Here is a 20344-nt window from a genome sequence, read left to right as displayed (position 1 = left end):
TATCGTATGATCTAGAACAGAGTACAAGGCCGTTTAATTTGGGCACGATTTTTCCAAAGTGAAAACAGCGCCCCCCTATTCACAAGAATTGATTAGGTTTACCCTTTATTTGACAGGTGTGACAGGTTTTGTTGAACGCAGAAACATCTCTCTTTAACCTAGGCCAAATTAAATATCTCAGTATGCAATTGTAGGTTTTCCTCATGCCCAGAAGTTTTCAGCACCGATTCACAAAACTGAACTGGTACAACAACCTGACCAATAGCCTCCCCCACAAAACGACTTCTGTGAGGCACCCACTTTCTCATCAGGACATCATGCTCGAGAAAATAGCCATGGGCGACATCTACAAACTGTTCCACAGGCACAATTTGGTCACACAACTCTTCTAATTTGGGGTCAGCCCGTTGCTTCTTGATTAGATCGGAGCGGGGCACAGATAACGGAATCACAGGGAAAGTAGTGACAGATTTCTTTGTAACATCATCATTAGTGACAGAAAGGAACGGATGTGGAACAGGAGCCGCTAACGCCGTAGGCTTAATGTTTAACGTTAGCGTGAGTACTAAATTTACCCTTAGCCCTGACAACAGGACATAATTTATTTTCTAATTACCTAAACCCTGACAGATGTGACACTCTAGACTGAAGTTAGCTTTACCACGGGAGCCAGGCTCAACCCTAGATGAATGAACCTCTGCCTGTGAACCAGAGTATCTCGGTGGGCAAGGCCCACATTTCTCAGAACGTCCCCACGCCACTTTTGTGAGTCAAAACATACAGTACTCATCCGCCAAAAACCGCAGCTTCAGAGACTGTCTTCACTTTTTGTTCGTGAATGTACATGGCTATTCAATCAGGGATCGTGTCCTTAAATTGCTCTAGCATAATCCGATCACACAGCCCCTGGAAAGTCGTAACCGTAGAAGCAGAACACCAACAATTAAACTGTGAAGAATACTCTTGCGCAAACTCAACATGAGTCTGTTAATCAGCCCTTTTTAAAGTTCTAAATCATTGACGGTAAGCCTCGGGAATCAATTTGTGAATCTGTAACACAGCCATTTTAACCTTAGCAGAGCTGACACTGTCGGCTACACCAAGAGCTGAACATGCTTCCTGCGCTTTACCAGTCAACACACACTGCAACATTAAAGTGCGATCAGAATCAGGCCAAATCCTAGTGTCAGCAAAACGCTCAAACGACGAAAATAAAGTCTCAGGGTCCTTCTCATTATATTTTGGTAAGTTTCCATCAATATAAAATATGTCCGGGGCATGACCGAGAGAGGGGCGACTCCTAGGCAAATCAGGGTCACTTTCCCATAGCAAACTCTCCCCCGAGAGCTTTCCTTCGCTAACCAATTCTAGCCGCTCGTCCCAGCTTGATTTTAGCACGCTCCAAATCCTTTTTGAATTCCAATTCCTTTTCATACTTAACATCACATCAACCTAACATCATTTTTGTTAGATGTTTATCACTCATTTCAACCAAATGGTGTTCAGCGATCTTCAACAGCTGTTCCCATAATACATAATTCTAACAGTTCCTCTGATGAACTTGTCTACAAGTAACTGCTTAATTTTTTTTTTGCTCTGCACCTCTGCTGAGCACACCAGACCGGACCATAACAAGAGAGGCGCCACTCACATTGGGCACCACAGGAGAGAGATGAGATATATAAAGGAGCTTCCCCAAATCCTACAATAACTCAACCCTAGTCTTCGTGAAGATTTGCAGTGGGTAATTACGCACTGTAACCCGCTGGCATGTAAAAACCCCCCAAGCCACAGATGTGCCCCAGAGACAACTGCTCCAACCACGAACACCACACAAAAACAACAAACAAAATAACCATGCCCGATGTATTCCAAAAAGGAATACATCGCTAAGCCTAACAGGGGAAAAGAAAGGCTATAGTTCCGTGTAGCAAATGGCACTACCCTACCCAAATCTCCCAATATTTGATGTTCGACCAGGTCAACCAGGATATCGGGACATGTCTTGAATACTGGCCACTAGGGGCAACGGTGAGGGTTATTACTATCAACTAAGCTCGCAGCTTGCTAGGCTGTTGTGGATGGCAGATTGGGGTAAACTGCGACCTCCTGCTCTGAGGATCGTGGGTTCAATCCCAGGGCTACGCACTAGTTTAAAATGTTTTTGTTTTTAACCCTGTCCAATGCAGCCATTTTCATGCAAATATCAAATTATTTCTGTGTAACAATTATATACCTTCCTGTGATTGTTTTCAATGGTCAAAAATGAAAGAAAAACTGATTCTTAGCAAAGAACAATTTCTCAAGCACGAATTTTGCTAGGACTGTCTGGGAGTGGTCCAAGTGGGGGAAACTGAAAACGAGCTGTTATTGGTAGAGAGGTTTGGAACGTTCGTTATTATTGGTCTATAAATTAATTTACCGCACAGTGATGTCACAAGGCAAGTAAAACTCCACCCCACCAAAACAGGCTGAAATGTATTTTCAAACTGCTTTTACACTAAAAGGACATTATCATCATTTTCAGAGTATTATTCCAACCTCATAGTGTGGAAATACATATAAAACACAGGAAAAACTTCATAAAAAGAGACATTTATCCCCCCTTGGACAAATGTTGAATACTGAAGACAGACCGTGAGATCTTGTTGCACACACACACAGTTGATCTGTTGGTAGGCAACCTTGGTGTAAAAGCTAAAAATGCAGTAGCTAGAATAGTGAAAGAGGGCAGTAGGATCACAAGAGTCCAGCAGACTAGTCTGTCAGATCTGTTCAACAGACAAGTGGTGAGTACGGCAGAATCCATACCGTCTGACTGTGCTCCCAGTTTAGATTCCCCACTGTTAAGACTAACAGGTACAAGCAGTCCTTTACCCCTATGGCAATTGCCCTTTAGAATACAGGGAAGAGAAGGAGGTACACACTAAAAACAAATGGTTATATATAGTGCCAAATAAGGGCTATTTGGCTGGTAACCATAGCAGAATCCTTTTTGGATGCCATATGGAAGTTGTTTTTGAAGGTTCTAAATGGAACCTGTATAGTGCTATAAAAGAATTTCCTAAGGTTCTATAAAGAACCATTAACAAAAGGTTACATACAGCACCGAAAATTGTTCTGCTATTGCTACAACCCTTTTTGGGGCTATATTTTTAATGATATTTTTAATGATTCTTTATAGAAACTTTATGGAGAATGGTTCGATAAAGAAACATTCTCAATCTCAAAGGTTCTTTGTAGAACCATACAGGGTTTTTTATTCTGGTTTAATAGCCATATTATATTGTTAAAATTGCTTAGGTTTTATTATTGTGTTTATTAACAAGTTGAATCAGATGTGCTAGCTCTGGAATGGCTCGAAGCACCTCTGCAATGCGAAATGTTTTACCACGAACACAGTATGTCAAGTTTCCCGGGAAGCTGTGAAGCATGGGGAAGCTGTGAAGCCAGCTGTAGCCTATCACGTGATTGTATTTATGAGTCTGTTATTAAATGTGTATGTTTACTGCCGTTTATTAAATAGAGTTTGCCTACAAATATGTATTGTTCATATGGGCAGAATATTGCTTATATATATAACAAGAAGAAATGTGTTCAGTTATGGCCTAAAATAAATGTGTTCATATGGGCAGAATTGTGTAACCTAGGCCTATGTAAATGCATTCATATGGGCAGAATACTGGATATAAATTCATTAATATTGTTCTATAAAAGCTGAAAGCCAAAAACAGCCTATACTATATCTAGGCTGGGGGTCCCTGAGGAGAGAATTGAGAACTACTGACTTAGTCAACCGTTCTCAGTTAACACAAGGCAGTACATAAGTCTTTCACAAGACGTCGTCATATACTGTATAATTTGCAATAGCGTAACACAATAGATTATATAAACTGGAAGGACACTCACTCACTATAAACTGGAATGACACTCACGGCTGCACAAAAAGAGCTATGAACAAACCACGCCCCCAAATATTTGCATGAGCCGCCTCCCCTACATTTTAATTATCACTAAAAGAAGAAATAACACTTCTTTTTTTTTAACTGCAAATAACCATTGGAGGGCTCTAAGGGTTCTTTGAGTCATTATGGTTACACATAGAATCATAACCCTTCCAAAAGAACCCTTGAGGAAGCACCATTTTCTTAGTGTGCAGGCTAGGGATGATGATGATGATGATGTTGAGGATGACTATGGTAATATGTTGTTGATAATGATGATGAAGGTGATGTTGACGTTGCTGATGTTTTCTTGGCCAGCATATTGTTGATATTGTTGTTGACGAGATCATTTAAGATGCACAGAGCATTTTACTTATTAGGCAACTTTGGCTTGCTACAATTTTGTGCTGCTGCTAATGTCAATCACTAGTACTGTATCAGAGGAGGCTGATGGGATGAGCTAACAGAGGAGGGCTCATTGTAATGGCTGACATTGACTAAATGGAACGGTATTAAACACAAACATATGAAAACCACATTTGACTCCACGACATCCTCCTTTAGAACCTCCCATTGCTCCTTTAGAACATCCTCCTTTAGAACCTCCCATACACTCCTGATCACACAGACACAGATCACTTTCATAGCAGCCACATACAAACAGCATGATCAATTTGCTCATAATTCCTTCTCGGATCTACGCGCTCTCCTCCTCTCTCACCTTTTCCTTTCGCTTGTGGACTTCAGTGCACAACACAATAGCTGTCTGTGACCAGGCGAAAAAACCTTTCCAAGCCAAACCTTCATATCATTAAAGCTATCCGCTACACACAGCCTACATCGTTGTCACCATATTATCTAACGCCATAGTCAACATGGCTAATAGAACTACGCATTACGCATTAGTAAACCCGCTACAATCATGCAGTACAGTGTACGGTCAGCAAGCAGTTTAATCAGCGGCCCACGGTGGCAATAAATTAATAAAACCAAAAGCTTTCCTTGACTTTGTTGGATAGCCTTAGCCAACTAGCTAACATAGCATCTCTCTCTGTTTGAGCTGGGTGTTTGAGTAGGCTAAACTAGCTAGCTAGCAAAGCAAGTGGAAGAAAAAAAATACTACGAAATATAGCTAGCTCTCTCTCTCCCCCTCTCTCACTTGCTTATCCTTCATTTTTAAAGAAATTAACTTGTTCAGAACTGTTCAACTATTGTCTTTCTCTCTCTTTGAGTCAGCTACTCACCAAATGTTATGCACTGCAGTGATAGTTAGTGGTAGGTTATGCTTTCAGTACTAGATTCATTCTCTGATCCTTTGGTTCGGTGGACAAAATGTCAGTTCATGCTGCAAGAGCTCTGATAGGTTAGGGGACATCCTCCAGAAGTTGGCATAATTACTGTGTAAGTCAATGGAAGGAAGTGAGAACCATGAGCCTCCTGGCTTTTGTATTGAAGTCAATGTACCCAGAGAAGGATAGAAACTAGCTGTCCTCCGGTTACACCATGGTGCTTACCTTACAGAGTGCTGTTGAGGCTACTGTAGACCTTCATTGCAAAACAGTGTGTTTTACTAAAACATTTGTTGACATGTGAATATATTTAGTATAGTTTTATCTAAAAATGATAGTTTTTTTAATGTTTCACTATTTTTATGAAATTGACTGAGGATGGTCCTCTCATATCAAGCCACACCCGGCCATGATTACAGATACCTGTGTGTGTCCTTTGACACTATATAAACTATTGACCCTCAGTGTTTGTCATTATACCCTGAGGAAGACAGCATGTCTGTCAAAATGTTGGTTATTAAATTATTGCATCTGAGCTCCTAGAGTGTGCTACTCCACTAGCCAGCACCTCGCTTAAACAAGTGTGCGTTTCTTTCGCCTACAGATTGACCCATGCACCACTAAAACACACACACACACACATTAATAGAGAATCCACATTTCAGCTATAATGGAACTTCTCACAAAACTCCCATTCCTATTCCCATCTCCCTTGTCTGAAACCATCACATGAGATAAATCTCCAGACATTAAACCACTTTGGTCTGTTAGAAGCTGTCAAAATACTCTCATCCTTTAAAAGATCCTGGACGGCTGGTGCCAGTGCTCTCTGTCGGCTTCACCACTGTGCTGCTGAGGAAAACTAACCTTCACTTCTGAGCAGTAGCAGTGCGTGGGTGAAACCACAGGGGAAGCCAATCCAGGGGAAAAAAGCCATATTACAACCAATGTGTTGTAATAATTGCGTTGTTTGCTCTATAACCTGTTAGTTCATATGTCATGACAAGGTATATATAGGCCTAAGGCTGAGATAATAATAATAATAAGACACAGTGGCAGAATAAATTCAACATAACCTATGTTTAATCACTAAACCGGAGAGCTACATCTGTCTGGTGAAGTCCACAAAACAAATTGCGTGTAACACATGACCTACAGCAATGGTCAAGCAGGGTAATGTTTCCGACATTTTTGTACTACTAAACAACTATTGATTTAGAACACCGGAGAGTTACCTCAAGTGGCAAAAAAAACAGGAGCTGCCTCCACTATTCAAGCACCATTTCAACATCATCTAATTACCTAAGCTTAGTCTAATACCGTGACAACTAAAATATACCAAAAACAATTTAGTCCAATCATCGTAAGCTAAATAGGATGTGGCTGTCCATGGTACTGATTTATCTGTATGTGTGTGTGCGTGCGTGCAAGAAGATAAAACATGTTGACTCAGCCTACTTCTAGAGAAATGCCAATGCCATCCTCCTCTTTTGTAACGGTTGTCCTCCTCCTCTTCGTCTGAAGAGGAGTATGGATTGGACCAAAGCGCAGCGTGGAATGTGGACATAATGAAGTTTATTAAAGTAAAGACGAAAACACTTAAACAAACTACAAAATAACAAACGACGTAGACTGACCTGAACAAGAACTTACATAAACACGAAGAACGCATGAAACAGGAACAGACTACCTAAAACGAACGAACAAACCGAAACAGTCCCGTGTGGTGCACAGACACAAACACGGAAGACAACCACCCATAAACAAACAGTGTGAACAACCTACCTTAATATGGTTCTCAATCAGAGGAAACGTAAAACACCTGTCCCTGATTGAGAACCATATCAGGCTAAATGACAATGAACCTAAACATAGAAACACATAACATAGAATGCCCACCCCAACTCACGCCCTGACCAACTAAACACATACAAAAACAAGAGAAAACAGGTCAGGAACGTGACATCTTTCATGTTGCCTAAACGCTCTATGACTGTCATACAGTACACGCTTTTAGATTTTTTGTCCTAGGTTACCTGGCAAAAATAGTTGTTTGCTAGCTTAATTTCCTTTCATGGGCAATGATACGCCAGGCCAGCTATTTAACATTAGCATACAACATCTAGCTACAGTACCAGTCAAAAGTTTGGACACACTTACTCATTCAAGGGTTTTTCTATATTCATACTATTTTACACATTGTAGAATAATAGTGAAGACATCAAAACTATGAAATAACACACATGGAATCATGTAGTAACCAAAACAAGTGTTATATTTTAGATTCTTCAAAGAAGCCACCCTTTGCCTTGATGACAACGTTGCACACTCTTGGCATTCTCTCACCAGCTTCACCTGGAATGCTTTTCCAACAGTCTTAAAGGTGTTCCCACAAATGCTGAGCACTTGTTGGCTGCTTTTCCTTCACTCTACGGTCCAAACCATCTCAATTGGGTTGAGGTCGGGTGATTTTGGAGGCCAGGTAATCTGATGCAGCACTCAATCACTGTCCTTCTTTGTCAAAGAGCCCTTACAGTCTGGAGGTGTGTTGGGTCATTGTCCTGTTAACAACAATTCATTTTTCCCCCTGTCAATAATGACGTTTGACTTGTGATATGATTGGTCTGAAGCCAAATCCAAACTGGCATCTCCTGACACTTTTTTGGTGTGCCAGGACCATTCACAGCTGAGCTCACTCAGTTTAGCTCAACGCTGATTGGCTAATATTTTTTTCAAGGTAGGCCTAATGCTCGCTGGCTTCCTTTTCTTTCAATGCTATGGGTGGCAACAATGTCATACTCTTTCTGACCAGACAGCATCAGATCAGCATCAGATGCTACACATACTAAGAGGGGCGCTGTTTCATTCGCTCGGATGCTTTCTCTGGTGAGATACAATCAGCCTATTGCGAATTATAACTTCTTAGGGCTAGGCAATTTCTGCCTGAACGACGTGCCCAAAGTAAATTGCCTGTTGCTCAGGCCCTGAAGCCAGGATATATATATATAATTGGTACGATTGGAAAAAAAACACTTTGCAGTTTGTAGAAATGGTAAAACAATGTAGTAGAATATAACACAATAGATATGGTAGGAGAAAATCCAAAGAAAAGAGAGAGACCATGTAACGGCTTTCGTTGGTGGAAGGAGAGGAGGACCAAAATGCAGCGTGGTACGTATCCATAATATTGTTTAATCGAGAATGAATACAAAATACAAAAAAGAACAAGAGAATAAATGAAAACTGACACAGTCCCGTATGGTGCAAACACTGAAACGGAAAATAACTACCCACATCCCATCGTGGGAAAACAGGCTACCTAAGTATGATCCTCAATCAGAGACAACGGACGACACCTGCCTCTGATTGAGAACCATACTAGGCCAAACACATAGAAATATAACATACAGACCAAAACATAGAAAAACAACATAGAATGCCCACCCCAACTCACGCCCTGACCAAACTAAAATAAAGACATAAAAAAGGAACCAAGGTCAGAACGTGACAGACCATCCTCTTACAATGGCACGTATAAGGTCATACTGAAAATTAGCTCCCTGGATGCAATTCCTATGGCTTCCACAGGCTGTCAGCAGTCTATGTTCAAGGTTTCAGGCTTGTAACTTCAAAAACTAATAAGAAATATCAGTTTTTGTACAGGGACACAGTCTTGGAATTTCGTGTTTCGTGAGACAGGACGCACCTGCTAAAATCGGTTTCCTATTGAACATACTTCTTTCTGTAAGAAATATTATAGTTTGATTACATTTTAGGGTATCTGAGGAGTAAATAGAAACATATTTTGACTTGTTGAAACAAAGTTTAGAGGTAGATTTTCAGATTCCTTTCTCTGCATGTAGAACGAGTGGATTACTCAAATCTATGGCGCCAACTAAACTGACTTTTTGGGATATAAAGAAGGAGTTTGTCCCTTTGGGATATAAAGAAGGATTTTGTCCCTTTGGACCCTTTGGATGACAAATCAGAAGAAGATTTTCAAAAAGTAATCGCATGGCATGTTTTCGTTGTAATAGCTACTGTAAATCGGACAGTGCAGTTAGATTAACAATAATTTAAGCTTTCAACCAATATAAGACACTTGTCCCGCTAGCGGGACGGGACGCCTAGCCCAAACACAGACAGACGAAACATTAATTATTTTGTATGTTTTTTCTTTCTACATTTTTTGGGAAGCCTGGCTTCTCTTGGCATCCATGAATACATGTCACTGCCTCTGAGGGAGAAAAAGTAAACAGGAACAATTCTAATGTTGCTGAAAATGACCAGTGGGTACCATCACTTGAAAGATTAAGATTAGGAATAAGATGAAGGTTCAATTATTGATGAACAGCGTGAATATGTTGTACTACCCCTCTGCCCTGTTTGATGATTTCAGAGTATAACCATTAGTAACTTCGAAAGTGGGCACAGTGCTCTGCATAGCCTTCTCACCAAACTGCTACCCCCCTGTGTGATCTCATCTCACAGACAACAATAAGGCTTGTTATTATGGGGTTCTATATGTGCCAATAAAGCGTTGACTGTTTTGTATAATTAATTTGTTGCTGTCTATTGTTTTGTCATTTTGCTATTCACCATACATAGGTTGATATCGTTTGCTATTAACCACACACAGGTTGATGTCATTTAACCTTATGAATAATAATGTCAGCTAGGGAGCCAGCCAGCTAATGTTAGCTAGATAGCTAACAGTACACTTTAGCTTAAGACATGTAGCTAGCTAGCTAGGTAAACAAAGTGTAAGTTCACACACGTCACGTAACATTAGCTAACGAGCCAGCCAGCTAACGTTAGCTAGTTAAACAACAATGAACACAGTGCAAACAATGCCACAGTGCTGGGAGCTAACCAACCAGGTTCAATGTTAGCTAGCTAACATTAGGCTCTAACTAGAAAAGCAAATGGCTCTGGGATACGAATAATAATGTCAGCTAGGGAGCCAGCCAGCTAACGTTAGCTAGCTAGCTAACAGTACACTTTAGCTTATGACATGTTGCTAGCTAACGTAAACTCACTCACTTTTGTACATCGCCTTGGTCCGTACAATTTACCTTATTTTAGCTCCACAAAAACGTAATACCTCCAGATCAACTGTAATGTCAATACCATTGTAAAGCACAATTTCTCCTCTTTCCAACAGAATCAATTACATGACCCCCACGCTGCCCGTTTCTGCATGATTCAAGAAGACAATGAGCCCCATCGGGTCTTTTTAAAAATGGTGGGTGGGGAAGCGAAACTAATGCGTGATAGTGAGAAGGAGAGATGTTGTGTGGGAAAATTGCTTTTTTTCACTCGATCGGTCCAACTTATCACCTTATCGCCTCTAAAATGTAAATAAAACACTATAAAGAGTTTATATAATGTGTCATTATATACCTATTTGAAGGTTCGTGTCGAATTTGAATCGGGATTTTAGGGCGGTGCTAAAGTGATCTTCAGAAGTAAACAGCGGCTTTGAGAATGATGATCACTTGCAGTGTTTTTAAAAGATGAGAGAAGTGCTACACCTGGTGGAGAGAGATTGTAAGGCAGAAATAGTTACGGCATGACACGTCACGATGTAACGGAGGGTCCGTTTTTTTCAACTTTTCTCCAATATTATAGAGCCATTACCATGTCGATCAACGCACACCCCAGATTTTGAAGTCAACACAGTCGCTACAGTCCCATTAGTTTTCTTTGCAGCCTCGTTTGAATGTTGCGGTTGCACACATTTGTACGGAATGGGGTGAGTTTACGTTAGCTAGGTAAACAATGAACCTAGCTAAGTAAACAACGATTAAGATCACACACATCACGTAACGTTTTCTAACGAGCCAGCCAGCTAACGTTAACTAGTTAAACAACAATGAACACAGTGCCAACAATGTCACAGTGCTGGGAGCTAAGCAACCAGGTTCAGTGGTAGCTAGCTAACATTATGCTCTAACTAGAAAAGAAAATGGCTCTGGGATACAAATAAAAACGTCAGCTAGTGAGCCAGCCAGCTAAGGTTAGCTAGCTAGCTAACAGTACACTTTAGCGTGAAATGAAAACACATTCTGTCAAAAGACACCTAATATCTTAAATATAGCTAGCTAAAGCTAGACTATCTTACCTGTATACATTATCATGCATGATGGATGATGGATGTTTCTACAACTTGGAGTCCCCCTGTGGTAAATTCAATTGATTGGGCATGATTTGGAAAGGCACACACCTGTCTATATAAGGTCCCACAGTTAACAATGCATGTCAGAGCAAATACCAAGCCATGAGGTCAAAGGAATTGTATGTAGAGCTCAGAGACAGGATTGTGTCGAGGCACAGAATACAGTCACCAAGACTCTTCCTAGAGCTGGCTGCCTGGCCAAACTGAGTAATCGGGGGAGAAGGGCCTTCATCAGGGAGGTGACCAAGAACCCAATGGTCACTCTGATAGAGCTCCAGAGCTCCAGAGTTCCTCTGTGGATATGGGATTACCTTCCGGAAGGACAACCATCTCTGCAGCACTCTGCCAATCAGGCATTTACGGTAGGGTGGCCAGACGAAAGCCACTCCTCAGTAAAAGGCACATGACAGCCCGCTTGGAGTTTGCCAAAAGACACCTAAAGTACTCAGACCATGAGAAACAAGATTCTCTGGTCTGATGAAACCAGATTGAACTCTTTGGCCTGAATGCCATGCGTCACATCTGGAGAAATCCTGGCACCGTCCCTACGGTGAAGCATAGAGTTGGCAGCATCATGCTGTGGGGATGTTTTTCAGCTGCAGGGATTCGGGGACTAGTAAGGATCGAGGGAAAGCTAAACGGAGCAAAGTACAGAGAGATCTTTGATGAAAACCTGCTCCAGAGCACTCATGACCTCAGACTGGGGCGAAGGTTCACCTTCTAATAGGACAACGACCCTAAGCACACAGCCAAGACAACGCAGGAGTGGCTTCGGTACAAGTCTCCGAATGTCCTTGAGTGGCCCAGCTAGAGCCCGGACTTGAACCCAATAAAACATCTCCTGAGAGACCTGAAAATATATGTGCAGCGACGCTCCCCATCCAACCTGACAGAGCTTGAGAGGATTTACAAAGAAGAATAGGAGAAACTCCCCAAATACAGGTGTGCCAAGCTTGTAGCATCATACCCAAGAAGACTCGAGGCTGTAATCGCTGCCAAAGGTGCTTCAACAAAGTAGTGAGTAAAGCGTCTGAGTACTTCTGTAAATGTATTATTTGCTAAAATGTCTAAAAAACAGTTTTTGCTTTGTCATTATGGGGTAATCTGTGTAGATTGATGAGAGAATAAAATCTATTTAATCAATTTTAGATAAGGCTGTAATGTAACGATTTGAAAAAGTCAAGGGGGTTGAATACTTTCTGAATACACAGAATGAAACCAATTTTCTTTTATGAGGGAATTAGTGTTATTTCCACAGATGTAAATGTTCACTTGAACAAACACACACAGGGCCTGCATGAAAACAAACGGGTTAGGACACTAGTGGTATAGCCCTAACTGAACCCATATTCATAGTTTTATTGCCCATAATGGGTCACACTACACAGTTGCGGCCAGTGCGTAATTTGTCAATTGGGAGGCGCCGATCAAAAAGTGAGCCCGAGAGGGTGATGACCCGATGTGCTCTGAGGTATCATAATGCATTAAAAAAAATCTATTTTATAATAAAGCATTGCATGCATTATCATTGCTTTTGCATACTGGCGTAAATCAGTAAAGTAGTGGCGCTTGCAGAAGTTGCACACATTGGGAAAAGTTTTTGTAACCTAGGGTTCGGGAAAAATGTTGCCCTTATAAATGCTTTTCATGCAATTCTACATCATTTTAGAGGACTGGAGACTAGCAGAATATTTTTGATACCGTAGAAATTATCGAAATGAGAGGCTACTTTGACACTGACAAATTGAAAATCTGAGATCAATACAAACGACATTGTGTACAATCCATCAATAGTCTGGACCTACTGTAGGTGTGTGGAGACACACATGTTGTACAGTATAAGGAGGAAATTATAGTCCTAAAAAAGTTTTCCAGCTTCACTGACTCACCCAATGATGCTCACTCACCGACGATGGCCGATGCGCTCGTGCCAAAAGCCTATCGCTCTCGTTTTAATGGGTCAAATAATGCTGTTCACTCAATAGGCTTATTTTGAAGTCGATAAATGCCTACAGACAGATTAGTCTTCCCTTTCAGCAGAATCCATTTGCTTTCAAACTGTATTTTCCCACGACTGTATTTATAATATTGCGAAAGTGTCACACCCTAATCTGTTTCACCTGTCTTTGTGCTTGTCTTCACCCCCCTCCAGGTGTCCCCCATCTTCCCCATTTGCCCCAGTGTGTTTATACCTGTATTCTGTTTGTCTGTTGCCAATTCGTCTTGTCTAGTCAAGCCTACCAGAGTTTATTTTAAAAATTCTCTAGTCCCCATTTTGTAGTTTTCCCGGTTTTGACCATTCTGCCTGCCTACCGTTCTGTACCTTGTGACACTGCCCTGGATTACTGACCTCTGCCTGCCCTGACCCCGAGCCTGCCGTTCTGTATCTTTTGGACTCTGCTCTGGATTACTGACCTCTGCCTGCCCTTGACCTGTCATACGCCTGACCCCTGTTTTTGTAATACACTTTTGTTAAAGTGTCTGCACTGTCTGCATCTGGGTCTTCTCCTGAGCCGTGATAGAAAACCTGTTTTGGCTGCATGCTGATCACTGACAGATTTGCCGCACTTTCCCGATTTACACACAATCCACAGCTAGGACATTTAAAAAATGTTACTATTGATCATCTGTGGCTAAAATATGGGCCTACTCCTGGTGTAGTATTCAGAATGATTTCATTTCTTTCTGAACAGATAGTAGTAATTCTATAACTTTGGCAAATGTATTTCAATTTATCACGGGTGCTGCTGCTGTGGCACCTCCATAACCCTTCCTGCGGCTATGATTCTATAAGGAAATAAATTATGAAGTGCAGCGCTGGGGAGAGAGGAGAGTTGCAGGCACATGTCTACATTTTTCCCAATTTGTTTTCAGCGACAGATGGCAACTGACGCGTTCCTGTCATTCCATGGCATTGGCTTGGCCGGACAAAACAGTCACGCCTGACTGGTTTGGAGGTAATATATTTGAACATCTTCCGACTAAAAACGTAAGAAATGCAGATGGCTGTGTTCTGTTCAATCGAGGCTTGCCCGCCATTCAAGTTATTTGTGCATTCTTACATAAACAGTTAATACATACATGCAGTGTCTGTGTACCTAACGTTAGCTAACTTTCTTCTTTTCCACTCATTTGTTCCACCATTGCATGTGAAGAAAATGTTTGAAATTATGAAATGTATTATGAAGCCTCTGGAGTAGGAGGTCTGTAGTGTAGTAGTTGGGGAGTTACAACCCCTTTGTTGTATTTGGCTGTGGTCCCCTGTCAACTGCAGAGGCGTGGAGAGCAAACATTTGTTCAAGGTTAATTAGCCTCTTCAGTAATAGCTAAGCCTTTGAGGTTCTCTGGAAATCTCACAGCGTATGCCGTTTTTATGCCAAGCACATACACATGCCAAACATCCCTCTCTCCACCAGAATGTATGTAGTGCTCTTGTTATTCCCCCTACAGCAAAATATGTTTGAGTCATGTTTGTTAAAAGCAACACATCACTAAATAATGAAATGCAGAACATCTCTTAACACAGAATATCAATGGTCACATTAAAAAGGTGTGCTTTTATCATTGGACCTGATTTGTTACATTGAGGAGGTGCATTGCAATGCTCCCATTCTATATGACATTTAAGAACTATCATTCCCAGCTTCCTTTGTGTCTGAAAGATGAGCGAGTGTAGGGAGAAGAGTCGATGGATGTGGCAGGTGCAGAACTCTGTGGCAAGGTCAAAGTCTTTAGTCAATATGAGTGGTCCCCCCTCTGGCAATTGTCACTTCATGTGGGACAGGGTAACCTCTCAGAGAGAGATTGTGTGTGTGAGAGAGCGTTAAAGCGAGGATAATGTAGTCACTCGGCCAGAGCGTTCAGCTACGTCTTCTACCTGTGAGTGACTCGCTCAAAGAACCTGCTACTGTCTGTCACTATCAAAAGGGTATTACGCCCAAATGTCTTAAGGAATGCACCCTGAAACAATAGCGCACTCTTACTTCACTACTATTAAGCGTTGGAATCAGCAATGGAGTTCTATTTTGTTGTAGACCTTATCTGTATATTTTTTTTACAGAAAATGTACAGGGCCCCAAACTGTATAGGTGTACCAAGTTTCATGTTTATATGAAAAAGTAAAAAATTCATCCCAAAATGTGCCCATATTGCCTGGACTAATACAAAACACATTTTTATAAACAATATTGGGGGAAATTATTTTCTTGTGGCGGTTGGCAGGGTAACATACATAAACTGCTGTACCTTCTCTTGATCTCAGCCTTCCGAATCTTAACCATCTCATTAAAGTAAAGTGATACGTTGGCAAATCTGGCCTCTAACTTTAGATTGGATTTAAGACGATAACGAATTCTCAACTCTTCCCATCTCACATCTCAGTCGCCCTCATTCCTGACCCTTATAACTGCCTCGATCGTGCTCTTCAATATTTCATATTTCACTATGAATTATTTCCGTGAAGTTTAGGGAGGTGTGAAAAGCACCAGGTCAATGGAGGGGATGAGGAAAGGAAAGGGGAGGAAGGCAAGTACAATGCTGAGTCACAAGGGACGAATGTGTGCTGCTGGATCTTTTCTCTGGAATGACTGAAACATTACTGAAACATTACTGTTGTAATTTGACAAGGAATGTCCACTTGAGTTTCACAGTTTACTCACCTTTACTTTCAAACTAGTAAACGAATGGTGTACAAACGATAAGCAACAGAGAAGAGCATCTATAGCCAACTCAGCTTGGTAGTGCAGCCAAGCCCGGTGCTGGCCTTTCTGTTGCCTTAGGCAATCATTTTCTTTTGGGGCGCCCTCCTACTATACTCTGCAAAACTAGAATAGTCCCAGTAGGCAAAATTACATTGAAAAGACTAAAGTACGTATTTTCCAGAAGTTGAAGTTAGGTTCATTGTAGTTTCTGAATGAAAGGTGAAAATATACAGTATATGTTTTAGACGTTTAAAAGATGCCTTTGACGGACAATGAAAACCCGTATTTTACGGACGGTTTCAGGTTTATTTTAGTTTCTGAATGAAAGTGGAAAAGACGTCATTTATAGACGTAGTCTATGTTTTGGCCCAAATCAAGGCCGGTCCAGACCAGACCAAATCTGAATCCAAATCAAAGCCTGTCCGGACCGCACCAAAATAGACGGCCGAACAGGACATCAGACAGGACATCAGACAGGACATCAGACAGGACATCAGGGTGCTTACTTGGGTGCAGCATTCAGTGTCGGCCTGCAATGGAATTTTATGAATGCCCATCCATGTGGTAGGCCTACCATTTGTAAAACACCCCCCCCCTCAAAAAATGGCCGGTCCGGACAGGACCAAACAAAGACATTGGCGTTGGTCTGTGCCTTCTGGTGTGTAGCCTACAGTGTCAGCCTGAAATTGAATTTTATGAATGCCCATCCATGTGGTAGGCCTACTGTTTCTAAAAAAAAGGCAGTTGCATTGGGTTCATTAGTCCTGATTCCTGTGACTAATCAGTTTGGCTATTTAAGCTCTAAATATCAGCTACCCAACTTCATCAGGAGTTATCCAGGTCCGATCTGCAAGGAGAATCGATACATTTACACAGCGGGAAATGCATAAGTATTTTATTTTCCGCTTTTTCAGCTTGTCAAAAATGTATGGATACAAACTTGAAACCATGGATCATGACAATTTAGGCAATGGGGTGAAACTCCTGGACAGCAGTTGTGAGTAGCTTGATTGTCAATTCCATTTTGTCCATTTTACTTTGACATGTTCTGTTTTTAGGATATGGGGTTTGTTAACATGTCAGACATTTAGGTTAGGTTATTTGATAAGAGAAACATGAATGATGTAAAAAGTGTCCATCTTATTACATTGTCACACGTTTTATTTCCAGCCTGTCGGCAACAGAAAAGGCCACATAGCCTACTCTTTCGACCATAGGCTATATCTGCTACATGATTTATGTTTATTTCTTAAGCATTGTAATGCAGCAGTGATGCATCTCTCCAACAGCACCCTGGAGAGGCGCACTGGGAATGGACAAGCAAAGTATTTTGCGCACCTACCTTTGACATAGTGGGCACTGCTTATTACAGGACGACATCAGTGCTCACCTAAAAAGCCTATATGCCACTGATTGAGAGAAATTGTCATTGTTTTTGGGCAGAATTATGTGAGGTTTTATGTATTGTTGTAGCTGAGTCTTGGTCAGTTTAGCTTGGAAAATGCCGCCCTCGCCAATCTGCCGCCGTAGGCGGCCACTTAATCCTGACTAATGGGCCGACCCTGAGTGCAGCATTCTACAACCCTGATGACGTCATCTAAAGGAAAGGTCACGGTCAATAACAACAATACCAAAATCAATGCACACATACTATACTGCAAGTAAGTATGAATAAATATTTAGTATTAATTATTTACAGTATATAGTTTCAACACTAACACTTCTCCCCCCTTAATTTCAGTCTCCCTGTAAAGGAATAACAGTTAACAGATAATATTTAATAAATATAGTCCCCAACATCAGATTTGGACCAAATGTTTTCCTACCAATGAGCAAGACATGAGGAATCAATATGTTTTGAGTCAAAAGCCACGGACAGACACCCCACACCCCATGCCAATGCCACCCCAACGAACAGTATACAGTATCAGTTCTTTATTTTTGACAAGTAATAGGAAGTTGCGGCTTAGAGTATTCATTCTCTATACTATATGTTTTCAAAATTCTTTAAGCTCTGTCAAATTAGATGTTGATAATATCTAGACAACCATTTCAGGTCTTTCCATAGATTTCCAAGTAGATTTAGGTCAAAACTGTAACCCGGCCACTCATGAACATTCACTATCTTCTTGGTAAGCAACTTTGGTGTAGATTTTAGATTTTTGATTTTTATTCTGTACATGCTTCCTTCTTTTAAACTCTGTCAATTAGGTTAGTATTGTGGAGTAACTACAATGTTGATCCATCCTCAGTTTTCTCCTATCACAGCCATTAAACTCTGTAACTGTTTTAAAGTCATCATTGGCATCATGGTGAAATCCCTGAGCGGTTTCCTTCCTCTCCGGCAACTGAGTTAGGAAGGACGCCTGTATCTTTGTAGTGACTGGGTGTATTGATACACCATCCAAAGTGTAATTAATAACTTCACCATGCTCAAAGGGATAATCAGTGTCTGTTTTTTTTACCCATCTACCAATAGGTTCCCTTCTTTGCGAGGTATTGGAGAACCTCCCTGGTCTTTGTGGTCGAATCTGGGTTTGAATTTCACTGCTCGACTGAGGGACCTTACAGTTAATGGTATGTGTGGGGCACAGGAGGTTGGTGGCACCTTAATTAGGGGGAACAGGCTTGTGGTAATGGCTGGAGCGGAATCAGTGGAATGGTATCAAATACATCAAACACATGGTTTGTGTAAATACTTTCTGAAGGCACTGTACAGAGCTGTTTCCTGAACTTTTTGGGGAAAAACATGACTGCCATGCAATTCATTATTTTATTGGGTTCATCACAACATTTTAGTCCCTAGCCCATTTCTCCATCAACGTTTTGGGCTTATAGGAAACGTCTTCATATGAGAATTGCATGTACTATTCAAGGAGAGTTGGGTTGAAGCATTAGGACAAACTGAATTACTTTCATGGACTGGCATGAATTAAAAGGACGACCACACCATTTATTTTCATAATGAGACAAATCTATTGGTTTTCTACCCAAAGTTGCAAAGGAAATGGTGTGATCTATTTAATAAACACAAGTCACCAGCAAAATGGATAAGAGTGTGGCGGTATCGCAGGAACCGCAACATCTAGTCGTCAAACCCGGGTACATTCACAATACTTTATGGTAAATATGCAAAGTAACTTCAATGACAAATTTCTCTGAACAGGGGAAAAAAAAGATTAACAGGGAACACATTAACATAGTATGAAAAAGCAATACTTCAAGCCACAGTCTCATATTACTTGCCAAACATAGAGACCTGATACTGGTGGTTGGGTTGGGATTGACATGGAGTGGGAGGGATCTGTAGGTGGCTTTCCTAATTTTTCCTCATGTCTGACTCATTCCTCATGTCTGACTCATTGGTAGTAAGAAGTTTGGTCCAAATCGCATGTTGGGTACTATACTTATTGAATATTATCTAAAGCCTATAATCAACTAGCTTAATTTCTCTCAGGACAAATTATATATAAAAAAATAACATTTCAGGAATGCTAATCGTATCTGTTACTAACTACAGAAACAATTTCAGAAAAATCTGAGATGGTGAGTATCAATCCTCTTTCATGTGCTTTTGCGGTAGAATAACCCTGTTTTCTTTTCTTCGCAACACTTTAGAACTTGAGCTAGTGTTGCTGCAAATTAAGAGTTTCTTTCTAAAAAGCTATATATCAATTTTCAGAAATGTTGGTAATTTGGCTTTTATTGTTTCCAAGAACGTATGAAAGAGATTGGTGTGTTTTTTTCACTCTCTAATCATTGCATGGCGTTGTTCAATGACAGACATGTATTTGTTTGGAATCTATCACTTTATGGTTTCATTTCAGAGAGACAAATAATCCAAAATGGTGGATATAGCGTTTTAGAAATGAACACTTCAAATGTAAACCGTTTAGTCCTTTTTTTATTTTTCAACTCGGTCAGCAGTTCAAACACTAACACCATGCGTCTCTCAGTCTCAACTATAAAGTTAGTCTTTCAGCAGCCTTGTGGCTAGGCTGTGACCTGCGCAGTACTCCTGGTGTGCCACTACACACAGGTGAGGCATGCCCCAGTGGAGCTGGGTCTGAGGGCGCTGGAGTGGGTTGGGTGTTTGTGAGAGAATCAGAGAAAGTTCATCACCCTCTCCCGGAGCCACAGAGTCCCCCGTTCCTCAATCACCATGTACTGTGGTGTGTGCACCTGTGTACTACCTACTACTGTGTTTTTGGAAAACGCTGTCTTTTCTTTGTC

The sequence above is a fragment of the Salvelinus fontinalis genome, chromosome 7 (genome assembly GCF_029448725.1).
Source record: "Salvelinus fontinalis isolate EN_2023a chromosome 7, ASM2944872v1, whole genome shotgun sequence".
NCBI classification, from domain to species: Eukaryota; Metazoa; Chordata; class Actinopteri; order Salmoniformes; family Salmonidae; genus Salvelinus; species Salvelinus fontinalis.
This window is presented reverse-complemented; position numbering follows the sequence as displayed.